This window comes from Camelus ferus, chromosome 7 (assembly GCF_009834535.1).
Source record: "Camelus ferus isolate YT-003-E chromosome 7, BCGSAC_Cfer_1.0, whole genome shotgun sequence".
In the NCBI taxonomy this organism is placed as follows: domain Eukaryota; kingdom Metazoa; phylum Chordata; class Mammalia; order Artiodactyla; family Camelidae; genus Camelus; species Camelus ferus.
The window spans coordinates 12,887,368-12,899,706 of NC_045702.1; the positions used below are offsets into that span (position 1 = coordinate 12,887,368).

The 12,339-nt window shown below is 39.5% G+C and overlaps 1 long non-coding RNA gene across 1 annotated transcript; it reads left to right on the top strand.

Moving 5' to 3' along the window:
• Positions 1–6,632: 6,632 nt before the first annotated feature.
• On the top strand, positions 6,633–11,346 carry LOC116665095. The gene is made up of 3 exons (XR_004321671.1): positions 6,633–6,823; positions 10,213–10,333; positions 11,265–11,346. It is a non-coding gene; the product is annotated as an uncharacterized LOC116665095 (long non-coding RNA).
• The last annotated feature ends 993 nt before the right edge of the window (positions 11,347–12,339 follow it).

The window sequence follows — 12,339 nt, forward strand, 5'->3', positions numbered from 1 at the left end:
AGGATCCCCGCATTGTCCCTAAAGTTCCGTCCCTTAAAGTTAATTCCTTGGGCCCTTTCCATAAGGCTCTCATTTAGATACAAAAAGCACAGGAGGAACAACACATAAAACAATGACCACTTTTAACACCTTTGAATTGTTAAGTTTCAGGCACTAACACACACTTATCTGGCATCACAGAATGCTCATGTGCAATTTAAGTCATTGTTCCTCATGAAGCCCTGTTATAGGGGTATTATTATTATTGCTTTCCTACAGACAAGGGAAGGAAAGGGCAGAGAAGTCACATAACTCACCCAAGATCACACAGCCAATATCTGGCATAGCTGTGATTCAGATCCCAAGAATTCACTTCCAACTTTCACCTGTCTAGCCTCTGTCTTTGGCTGCCTCTCATCTAAAAAAATGGTGACAGGAAGAAGGCACAGGGCAGGTAAGTGCTGATAAAAGGGAGAAGGGAGCCCAGGTCCAGGGCACAGCACACAGCCCATGGAGGTCAGGCCCGAGTCCGGGTGAGAACTCTGCAAGGCACATGTAGGAAAGATCTGGAAGGCTGGCACTGCACAGACCACCCCTTGGACAAGGGCCTCCCTTCTTCCTGCCTAGGGGCTTTAGCCCTCTTGTGCAAATGGCTCTGACTTCAGGGCTCTGCCTTCTGAGGAAGTCCCCAGTGACTTTCATACCTGATAAAACTGGCAGACTCTGTCTGCATCCTTGAAGTCCAAGGACAAAGGTACCGAAGAAGTGGGGATAGTAAGGGAAGCTGTGAATGATGCTTAAGGGGACATGGGAAATTATTTGCTGCCTATTGGAAGCAAAGTCAGTAAGATGCATAACAGTGAGTCAGGTTGCTGATGAGAGAAATAAAAGCTATTGGGGCCATCATTAAATCTAGGCATCAGGATGGAGAGTCGGACAGGGGACTTATGCCCTGGACAGCAGGCTCTGTGGACTCTAAGCCCTGGAGCCTTTTGGCTGGAGAGAGATTCACAAAGCACTACACAAGCAGAACTATTCACAGACATGAACCATGAAGTTGCCATTGTTGTTTCTACTGGGGAATTTATTTCCCCTTAAGTAAATGGTGAGTTTAGTTCTGGGGGACTGTCTCTTTCACAGAAAAGCCCAGAATCCAAACCAGGATTCAGATCCTATGCTGATTCTTTTGTGTCTTTTCTGTCTCTTCCTTTCTTCCTCCCTCCCTCTCCTTCTCTCTGTCTCACAGCATCGATAGTGTCTGATTTTAATTATAAATCAAACAACCAGAAACATTAGAAGATAAATAGAACTAAAGCAAAAAAGCACCAAACAATCCTTCAGTTTCCCCAACCAGACCAGGCAGTGGTGGAGAAAAACAGAAAAGCTCCTGCCAAAACCATCATGCAGTGACTCCAACTTCTCAATTCTTTCCTCGTCAGCAAGAGAGTCAGGTACTATCAGCAGAAATAGGCTTTACAAGTAGCAGTGCAAACACCGCACTGTGATTTAAGTTTCTTAAAATGCCCAGACTTACGGCACTTAGACTGATAACAGATTGTATCTCAAAAATGTCTTCTATCTGGCATCCTGTCTTTTGAGGAAACACAGAAACTAGCAATGTGGATTAGTCTATTTATAAATTTTTTGGTCTTCTTCATCTTTTGGAATTAAAAAAATATTAAAACATCGACTGGTTAATACCATAATTAGTAAAAACACAAGGTACAAAATAGCAGTGTAGAAGGTAATTTTAGGATTAAATTAGGTATTTGGGTTTCATGATTCATAAGATTTTATATGTCATACAGGCTGGCATTTATGCGGGGGAGGTTGGGGAGGGCATAAGTTTGGTGGAGCGGGGAGACTTCTAGATTTAGAGGGGACAAACCCAAAGGAAATCTGCTCTTATCCAGCCCTCATCAGCCTGTCCCACCCCATCAGTCCCACCACACTGTTCATCCACTGTCACCTCCAGCATCTGGTCTACCTCCCTTGTCTCCCCATCATTCTTTTCTGTCCACCCTAGACTTCTCTGTTATGATGCTACCACTCCAACTTCTACCTGCCCCTTTGACATCCTCCTTCTGGGCAGGATTGCCACTGTGGTGTCTAGACTGGAGCTCCTCCACCTGCCCTGAAGCTTTGCTCTGTCAGCTTCACATTCTCTCTCTCTTACTTTTCTCTCTTTAGCTCCACCGCTGGATCATGCTCCCTGACTATAGTCACATTCACGTTTCTCCTATCCAAAAACCAACCAAAAAAAAAAAAAAAAAAAAAAAAACATAAAGAAAACCACTTTCCCTCCAGTCTGCTGACCCCCTGAAGCAAGTGACTTCACTCTTTCTTTCCACAGTAAAATTTCTTTAAAAAGTCATCTTTGTCAACTGCATCCATTCTAATGGAAGCAGTTCTGCTCCCTTCTTAATCCTTGCAATTAGACTTTGGGTTTCATCCCTCCATAATCATTTTTTAAAGGTCAACAGTCAGCTGGCTACCAAATGCAGTGTTGTTTATCTTATTCTCATTTTGCTTTGTCACTTTATATGATTGGCCCTGTTCCCCCACCCCTAACCGCGTCCCCACACCTGGGAAATTCTCAATTCCTTTGGCTTCCCTGATAATATACTCTTCTTATCCTCCCCTTTTATCCCTGGGTCTCCTCCACTTCCTCTTCTTTCCCAGCTTCAAACATAAGAATCTGCCCTTGACTCTCTTCTCCATCCTCTCTTCTACACGTTCTCTTGGAAAACTCATTCAGTCTCATGGCTTTAACTCTTCTGGTTTTGTGACTCATTTCCAAAACCTCCTCTCCAGCCCTAACCACTATCCCAGCTCCCTGTCCCACCCCATCTGGCTTCGCCAACTCCTGGCTAGAAGTTTGCACCCATAGGTTCTACCAGTGTGTTGATGGTAATAGGTTCAAGTCTAAATTCATCCTTTTCCCTCCAGAACATTGACTTCTTCCTATTTCTGTTAATTAAGATCTTTCTAGTCGCATTAGCTCAGAATGTTGATAGTCTTTATTCTTCCCTCTTTTCTGTCCCATGTTTGATTAGTAGTCAAATTCTGTCAATTTTGTTGAAAATATGTCTCTTTTGTGTTTCTTCTTTCCTTTCTATTCTCACTAATACTCTTTGTTTCAAAATCTGACTACCTTCCACCTTATTCAATGCCATAATCTCCTAATAGGTCTACCTGCTTCCAGTCTCACCTCACTGATCTGCACCTTATATTGTGACACAGTGTTAAGTGTTACTCTTTCTTAAACACACATCAAAGCTGGTTGTTCTCCCGCTCAAACACTTTTCATGGCTGCCCAAAGTCTAAAGCATAAAGGCCCAAACACACACAATACATTTAGTATCCTCGCCCCAAACTACATCTATAATTTTATTTCACATCAGTTTTTTTTTAAATTGAATTATAGTCAGTTACAATGTGTCAATTTCTGGTGTACAGCACAATGTCCCAGTCATGCATATACTTACACGTATATTTGTTTTCATATTCTTTTTCATTAAAGGTTATTGCAAGATATTGAGTATAGTTTCCTGTGCTATACAGAAAAAAGTTTGTTTTTTTAATCTGTTTTTATATTTAGTGGCTAACATTTGCAAATCTCAAACTCCCAAATTTATCCCTTCCCACCCTCTTTCCCCTGATAACCATAAGATTGTTTACTATGTCTGCAAGTCTGTTTGTTTTGCAGATGAGTTCATAGCGTCCTCCTTTTTTCTTTTTTTAGATTCCTCATATGATCCAACAATCCCATTCCTGGGCATATATCCGGAGGAAACTTTAATTCAAAAAGATGCATGTACCTCAGTGTTCATAGCAGCACTATATATAATAGCCAAGACATGAAAACAGCCTAAATGTCCATCGACAGATGACTGGATAAAGAAGTTGTGGCATATTTATACAATGGAATACTAATCAGCCATAAAAAGAATAAAATAATGCCATTTGCAGCAACATGGATGGACCTAGGGATCGTCATTCTAAGTGAAGTAAGCCAAAAAGAGAAAGGTTTTTTCTTTTTTTCCCACAACACCAAACATTCACATGCTAAACTTTTATATCCTGTGGCAAGAAAAAAAAAACTAACTCAAAATCAATCAATAACTAAATTGATTTCTTTATAGATTTAATTATTGATAACATTTACTGATTAAATTATATACTATATTACAAAATTATAACAAGAAATTTTGAAGCAGGATGCCCTCAGCATGGATGTCCCAGCTCTGATTCTGCCCCTTTGCAATTCTCTTGACAGAAGTGAGTTCTCTTTGTTAGTGGTCATCTCCAAGTTGGAACTCACACTGCACTGATCACAGTGTGATTTGTATTATAATTACCTGTTACCGGTCTTATCCTTGTTGAGATTGGAGGGGGCCCCAAGAAAATACACCCTTCTCCTCTCCCCCTGAGTACTGAACCAAAGGAGAGACAGGAAGGAATGGCAGATAAGATCAAAACAACACTTCATTATTGATAAAACTGGTTCTGAAGAAAGGTGCTTTGTTGTGCTACAACAAAATTCTTCATAATACATGAAAACCCAGAATGTGACCGACTCTTCCCCAGGCACAGGCGGGGTTAGAAGTCTCAGAGCCCCTAGTGGGCATGATGTCAGAGGCATATCCCTGCCAGTTCTTGGTTAATTCCATCCAGGTAACTCACTCCTCCACAGGGAGGAATAAGGGCCAGGACAAGAGTCCAGAGTGTTTAGGGAAAAACATCTCTTCTAGAAACCACAAAAGAACCCAAATCCTCTCTCTGGTAAAACTGTAGACTTCTTGATGTCAGGGACTAGATTTTGTACATCTTTTAAGGTGATACACATATTAGGTGTTTAATAATGTCTGCTAAATTATGTCAAATTATATGACATAATTACTAAGTGACATAGTAATTATATAAAACTTAATTTATATTATATAATTTATATATTATAAATTTGGTAGATTATAATATTATAAAATGCCATATATAGAATATATATTTAATTATTTATATTAACAAATTATTAAAATTTAAAAGACTACTAATGTGCAGCAATGACATTGCCAGAGACTTACAGAAGTGAAGCTGTTTATTACAAAGGAAAATAAATTATTCCTGAGCTGCATAGCATGAAGGGGGACTCAAACAGAAAATGGACACACTTATAATTTTGTGTATCCAAAGATAATTATTAGATAAAACAATGTTTCCTATAAAAATTATTTCTTAAAATCATATCAAAGTGGCCAGATTTTTATTTCTTTCCAAAATTCATGAGGAAACGTATTCATTTTATTTTTTAAGAGCAAATCATTTTGTACCACCCAGACACCTCATGTATTGCCAACCACCTGGATATGTAGAAAATTAGTGTTTGAGATTTGCTGGTTTTGATTTTCATTAGGATATTTGATGTCAAATAGATGCAGCACAAATAAATCTCTTTCAGTGCCTTAATATTGATGTGTCACCCTGTCATAAGGCATAATTCAAAATTTAGACATGTTAGTCTGTTTGGAGGGTCTTGATGGGAAAACTCATTGCACAGTAACAAACACCGTTCAGCATTTTTGAATAACTGAGTTCAGAGGGGTGAAATACTCAAGTAAACCTTAGAACTTAAACTTGGGTGGTAATACCATATATGCATATAATCTGGTAAGTGTGTGCATATCATGCAGTACCCTTATTTAAATAGCAGTCAAACACTTCTAAAGGAATGTTGTGTGTGTGTGTGTGTGTGTGTGTGTGTGTGTGTGTGTGTGTGTGTGTGTGTGTGTCTAGGTGGAACTTGTTGCTCTTAGCAGAAACAAGTTTATATACTTATTCCAAGTACTATGCGGTCCCCAGGATTGCTCCTGGGACTTAATTTACACACCATTCTGTTGCCATAAGAGAGTTTAAAGTTGAATTCAAAACTTTTTGTAAAATTTCATGGCCGCCTGAGGTTGAACACTGCTGGGAGGTAGGGATATATAATAAGCCTGTCAGAGGAAATAAGTAGTCAGAGGAAACTACTGAATAAAAAGGGGATGTCATTTGAGATAAGCCCGTGTTCCTGGGTGCTGTGCGGCTTCCCTTGTCGGGCAGTGTGGTGCTTAGAGGAGAGTGAGCTTCTAGGTTGGGGAGTGCTGCATGTAAACTGGAAGCTCTATACAGTCCTCTGGAAGCTGGCTCGCAAAAGCGCAGCTGGGGTCCCTGTAATGAGGGGTCAGATAGAGTCCTTGAGCCATAGTCTATGCAGAAATGTTTTGGCGACACTGACAAGTGCCCTCTGGGAGAATGATGACATTACTACTAAAAGGAAAAAAAAACCCACCGAGACACTGACCAGAAATCTAGAAGAGCTACTCATGCTCAAAACCCCGTAACGGAGAGGAATGACCAGATATGGTATCATACTGTTAATGAGACTTTCGAGTTAGGTCCCAGCAAGGGTCCTCCTGCAATAGAACAAGATCAAGTTGGATTCAGAAGCAAAGGAAACTTACTCTTTGATCAAAGAATGGAGCGCTCCAGAGCGCATGCTCTTCCTGGAAGGGCTGCTGTATGGGGTGCTTGTCAGCTTGGAGGGGGCGGAGCGCTCACGGGGTGGGCGGAGCTGTGCTGTTCTCCCCAGAGTGCCGCGCGCGGAGCAGCGTCTCTGCACACGGCCCACCGCCATCTTGAACGGCTGCGTCGCGCACAGCGCAGGCAGCCTGCCAGTCCAGGTGTTCGCGCGGCCGTTTTTCATAGGGACCCCTAGTCTGAAGTGTCCTCTGGGAGGCCTCTGCACGCGGCACCCTGTGAGCAAGTGAAACTAGACTAAGCACAAAGGGAAAGGAAAAAAGAAAAGGTCAGACTTTATTTCATTATTGAGATTCTACTTTTATTTTCTGGGAACTGTTATTGGACTTTGCTTTTTAAAAATGTCCTTTTTCTGGGGGTTTTGGTCCTTGATTCTTGCTGCGTACGGTGCCTGCCTTGGACAATGGGAATGTAAATCCTTCCCCTTGATGTCCCTATTAAAGGAAAAGGAGTGAAAGCAGAGGTCGCTTTCTGTTTTAAAAAACACCACCACCAACATCAAAAACCCAAACCAAACATCTCCCTTAAAGGGAGGGAATAATAACTGAATTGTATCTGACCAGATAGGATTAAGTCCAAGAATCTCTTAATGGAGGTCTGAGATCGGCGAAAGCCTACGAAGAGTCTCAAATTCCAGGCTAGCACGTGACCCAGCAAAGAGGACAGTACATTTAAGTATTTAAAACTCTTCGTACACGTACATATGTACGTGAGAGTGGAGAGCTATAGAGAAGTGCGCACATGCTCATGCACACCCCAGCTCTGTCCACTCACCTCATGCGATTCCCCTATTACACACTCCCAGGCTGATGCTCGCAAATGGAGGTTCAGAGCAGCAGGATTCCTCCCTTTCCTTTTTTACCTCAGATGCTTCAAAGAGAAATCACATGCTTCATACAGATAGACAAGATGAGTGCCACTCTCCATCCCTTAAAGAACAAAACTAAACAGTACATCATCTGACGAAAGCCATCTGATTTGGCTAATGACAGTTCTGTCAAGATGGTCTTAAGTCCCCAGAGAACTGACGCCAATGGTGTTGATGGTAGGACATGTCCCAAAGACGTATACGTCCCAAAGTTATATCTGCTGCTTCCCTGTGAAGAGTCTTTTTTTTTTTTTTATTGAATTAGGAAATTCTTACTATTACCTTTTCCAGTATTACCTTGCCCCCTTGCTCTCTCCATTTCTAGAAATCCTTTTAGATTTCATTGAACATTCTTGTGCTTGCTTTTCTATCTTAACTTCCCTTGAAAATTTTCCGTCTCGTTATTTCTCTGGGCTGCATTCTGGTATGTTGCTTAGCTTGGCTTTCTCATTTACTAATGCTTCTTCAGAGATGTCTAGACTACTGTCCATCCAATGAATTTTTAATTTCAATAACTGTGTATTTTATTTCTAGACTTCCTATTTGGTTCTTTAAATCTGCCTTTTCTCCCTTCCTTTTTTTCCTTCCCTTTTCTCTCTTTCTTTCTTTCTTCTGTGGATTTCTTTTCTTTTCTTTTCTTTTTTTAAATAATGTCTTTAATCATTCCAAGCATCCTCATTTTATATTCTTTTTCAGATTGTTGTTTTAGTGGCCCAGTTCCCTGGGAGGTGGGAGGTGATGATGGTGAATTCTGTTGTCTGTAATTTCTATTAACTCTTGACCGTGATAGATCTGTCCCTTCAGTGTTTTGTAATTTCTTTTATTGTGAGCTCATCTCGTGTGGGGCTTGCTTATTTTTGTGAAACTACCTGTATTCTGGATTGTGAAATGTTTCTCTTGAGTGTTTTTGTAATTGTTTCTGCCAGTCACTCCCAAAATATTACTAGTCAGGGACCAATTTTTACATTAATTTCTTGGCTTGGAAGTTTCTGGGCCATTTCCAGTAGGGCAATTTAAAAAAACAAAATCATGAGTAGACCAGGTGCAGAGTTTCCAATTCTTAGGAAAGATTTTTTTTTTTTTTCCACAAAAAGAGACAAATGAGTTTTCATGTTATCTTGCTGTGCTGGTTAGGACATTTTTTTTTTTTCCTGGTCAATATTCTCCTTGATGGTTCAGGCCTACAAGGGTCTTGGTTTCATGTGGGAGTCTCATTTCCACCCCATCTTGTGCAGGTTTATCTGCTGTGGTCATTAAAACCCAAGTTCCAAGGGTTATGAAGATCTGTGACTCCAATTCTGAGGGCAAATGGAGTATCAGTCCACTTGCTAACTTATTTGATTTCATTCTTCCTCCTTCTGTGATTTCCCCTTCTTTCCTATGATCTTAATTTTGCTTAAAAATTATTTTTGTTCTAATTTATTCTGTGATTCTCGGCATACCTGAAAGAAGATATTTCAAGTTATGTCAGCCTGCCGCATTATCATAATCAGAAGCTCTTTCATCTGTGCGTTATGTTTTCTTCCATACTCTTAAGTTTTCATGCTAAGACTAATGCAGTAGCCCGCTAATGCGTTTCCCTCCAAGTGGTCTAAGATACCATCTCTCAGTTGCAGCTTTCTAAAACACCACTTTGACCATGTGATTTCCAGGCTTACTAGCAGTTAATGGCCTTCATGTGGCCTGTTGCATAAAGTCTTATGTCCTTGTCCTTGCATATAAGATCATCTATAGCCTGGCCTCCAATTAAATATAATTTCTACTGATTTCAATGAAATTTTTAATTTTTCTCTGTTGAACATTTTTATTAATTAAGCAAGTACTATCTGGCATATAAAACTGTTGTATGGCTCACCAGCTAAAAGACTAGTGTTTTTTTCTATTTTCGTATGGGTTATTTTAGTCCTTGTATTACTCCAAATTTTGGAACATGTCCTAACCAACAGGCACTCAATGCCTGCTTCTTAAATTTAACCAGGGAAGGGGCATTGGTGATTGGACTTCAAGTCATAGGAGAAGTATAAGTGCAGAAGAACTTTCCCTTAAATGGTTTTTTTGAGCTTATCTATTTTCTACTGTGTACAATAAGAGAAAACAGTGCAGAGGAGAGCAGTCCATGGAATATAACACAACTGGCAGTCTTAACATGAGTAATAATTATACTCTATGTTTTTACAATGTCTTTTAGTTTTTAAAGCATTTTTACAGGTACAGCCCATATGATCTTAACAAAAACCTGTAAGGTAGGTAGAGCAGATTTAGAAATAAGGAAACAAGTCCAAAAAGGTTATTGTTTATTTATGTAAAAGTTGAACAAATACGTATTGTACCAACTACTTGCTAGGCACTGGGCTAGGACTAGGGGGTTCAACAATGGATGAAATGAGCTAAGACTGTAATTTCCTGGGCCCAGAAATCCTACAGTTCTGTAACTTGTCCAAGTCTTATTTACCCAGTAAATGGTAGACTAGGAATTAGAACCCTGCTCTTATAAATCTTGATCCTTCAAACTTCTCTACTGGCACATTTAGTCCCATACTTGACCTAGAATAATATATGAGCCCCACCTAAATTATGTTAGCTATCTGTTTTAGAGCTAGGTTCATCACACTGATTTCCTTTTTTTGCTAGACACATAATTGTGCTACATTTCTCAACTTCCCATGCAGACAAAGGTGGTCAGTGACTGAATTCTAACCAGTGAAATATGCAGAGGTGGTGTGCACTACTTCCAGACCTGGACCACAGAAACACTGCACCTGTAATAATCTCTTCTTTTTCTCCATTAGCTGCTGAATGCAGAGAACTCCAGGGACCAAGAAAAGGGTGAAGCCACAAGACAGAAGAAACAGTTCCTGAATGACACATGGAAAATGGCCTGCCGATCAGGAACACGTCATGTGACTTCTTGTGAGTGAGAAATAAATTTCTATTGTCTTAAATCACTGGGATTTGGGAGGCCATTTTTTTTTAACAGCAGATAGCTTACCCTAACAAATGCATCCTTCAAATTAAAGCCTAAAATGGCATTATAAGAGTGATAATCAAATGGCATAAATTTATTCTTAAGTAATCTATTAAACTACATCCCCTATATTCATTATTGATAACCTCAATATAGACATCGATATTCTCATCAAATGTAAAGAAGATAACAGAACTCCAGGAAAATTAAAAATTTTAAATTATATCCAACAGTGTCATAGACCCAGTGTATCTTGTTATCAACAAGGCATTTTGAATAAACTGGTGAAAGAGGGGTACCACTCAATGAATTCAAAGCTGATTAAGAAAGTATAACCCTAAATGATTAGTGGACACATTTAAGTGTGCAGAGGATTCTGCATCTGAAATAGTGGGCTATTCTCTTAACCTTGTTTTGGTCAACATTTCTATCAGTGTCTTATATGAGGTTGTAGTAGGTATACTGGTCAAATGTGCTAGGGATCCAAGTCTGGAAGGGATAGAAATAAGTTATAAGATAGTTGACAGAATCAAGATTCATTATCTTGATGTGCTGCAGGGCTGGGCCAAAACCAGCAACATGAAATGTAATAAGGATAAATGCAAGGTCTTGTTTTTAGGTCCAAAAATGAATTATAAGAATACAGGATGAAGAACATGTAGCTTGGCAGCAGTTGATGTAAAAAAGGCTCTGGGGGGTCTTATTTAACCAGAGATTTGATTTGAGCCAACAATGTGCTGTGGCTCCACAGACCGAGCTGTTTTAATGGAAGCATTGTGTGAGCATCAGGAGACACATTAGGGTCTGCACTCCTCAAATGAAATCTGGGATATTATTTTTAATTATAATTTTTAAATTCCATGTATGTTGGAACAGTGACAAACTGGAGACTGCACAGAGAAGGTGATGAGGATGGTGAATAAAGATGTCCCCTGCCTCTGCATCCATAGCATACCACTGGTGACTTGTTTCGTGCTTGTATCATTTCTCCAGCTTTGCGCTCTGGTCTGTCTCATTCACTGGACAGCAAGCTCCATTAATGAAGGGACCATAATTACAGCACCAGCAGTGGTCACAGATGACATTGATTGAGTTTCTCCCATGTGCAAGGCACGTCTGTACATGTATTATTTATTTAACCTTCACGGCAACCCTATGAAATAGATCCTACTACTGACCTCCGTTGATGGATGAACTAAGACATAGTGGGGTTAAGTTCCTTAGTAAATGGTGGAATCAGGGTGCAATTTTAGGCAATTTGACTCCAGGACTGGTACTCTTCCCCCCACATGCTATCTATCTGATCAGGTTCTGAAACTCCCCAACCTTAAGAACTCATGTCCAATAATTTTAATGAGGGAGAGGAGAGTGGTGCATAGAAACCAAGTTGTAGAACCAAGAGGGGCAGAATTCCTCCCTGATAAGTACTGGGAACTTGTCTAGCATCCACAGGATGAACGAAGAGAAATACACTTGTGAGGTTTTGATATACCTGGGCATCTATACTAGTAGTCTTATGAACAGTAATCTTATATTGTGACACTTAGTTTTTAGTTTTCAAAAGCATTTTATTTACTTTTTGTTGAAGTATAATTGACATATAACATTACATGAGTTTCAGGTGTCAAAAAAAAAGTACTTTTTTTTTAATCTTGATGTCCTTTAATCCTACAAATTGCTTTGTGAATTAATCATGGCAAGGTTTTTTTGGTGGTTTTTAAATTATTATTATTTTTAATTGAAGTATTGCTGATTTGCAATGTTGTGCTAGTTTCTGGTGTACAGCAAATGATTCAGTCATATATATATTTTTTATCAGATTCTTTTCCATTATAGGTTATTATAAGATATTAAATATAGTTCCCTGTACTATACAATAGGTCCTTGTTGTTTATTTATTTTATATATAGTAGTGTGTATCTGTTAATCCCAAATTTTCCCTCCCCCACCT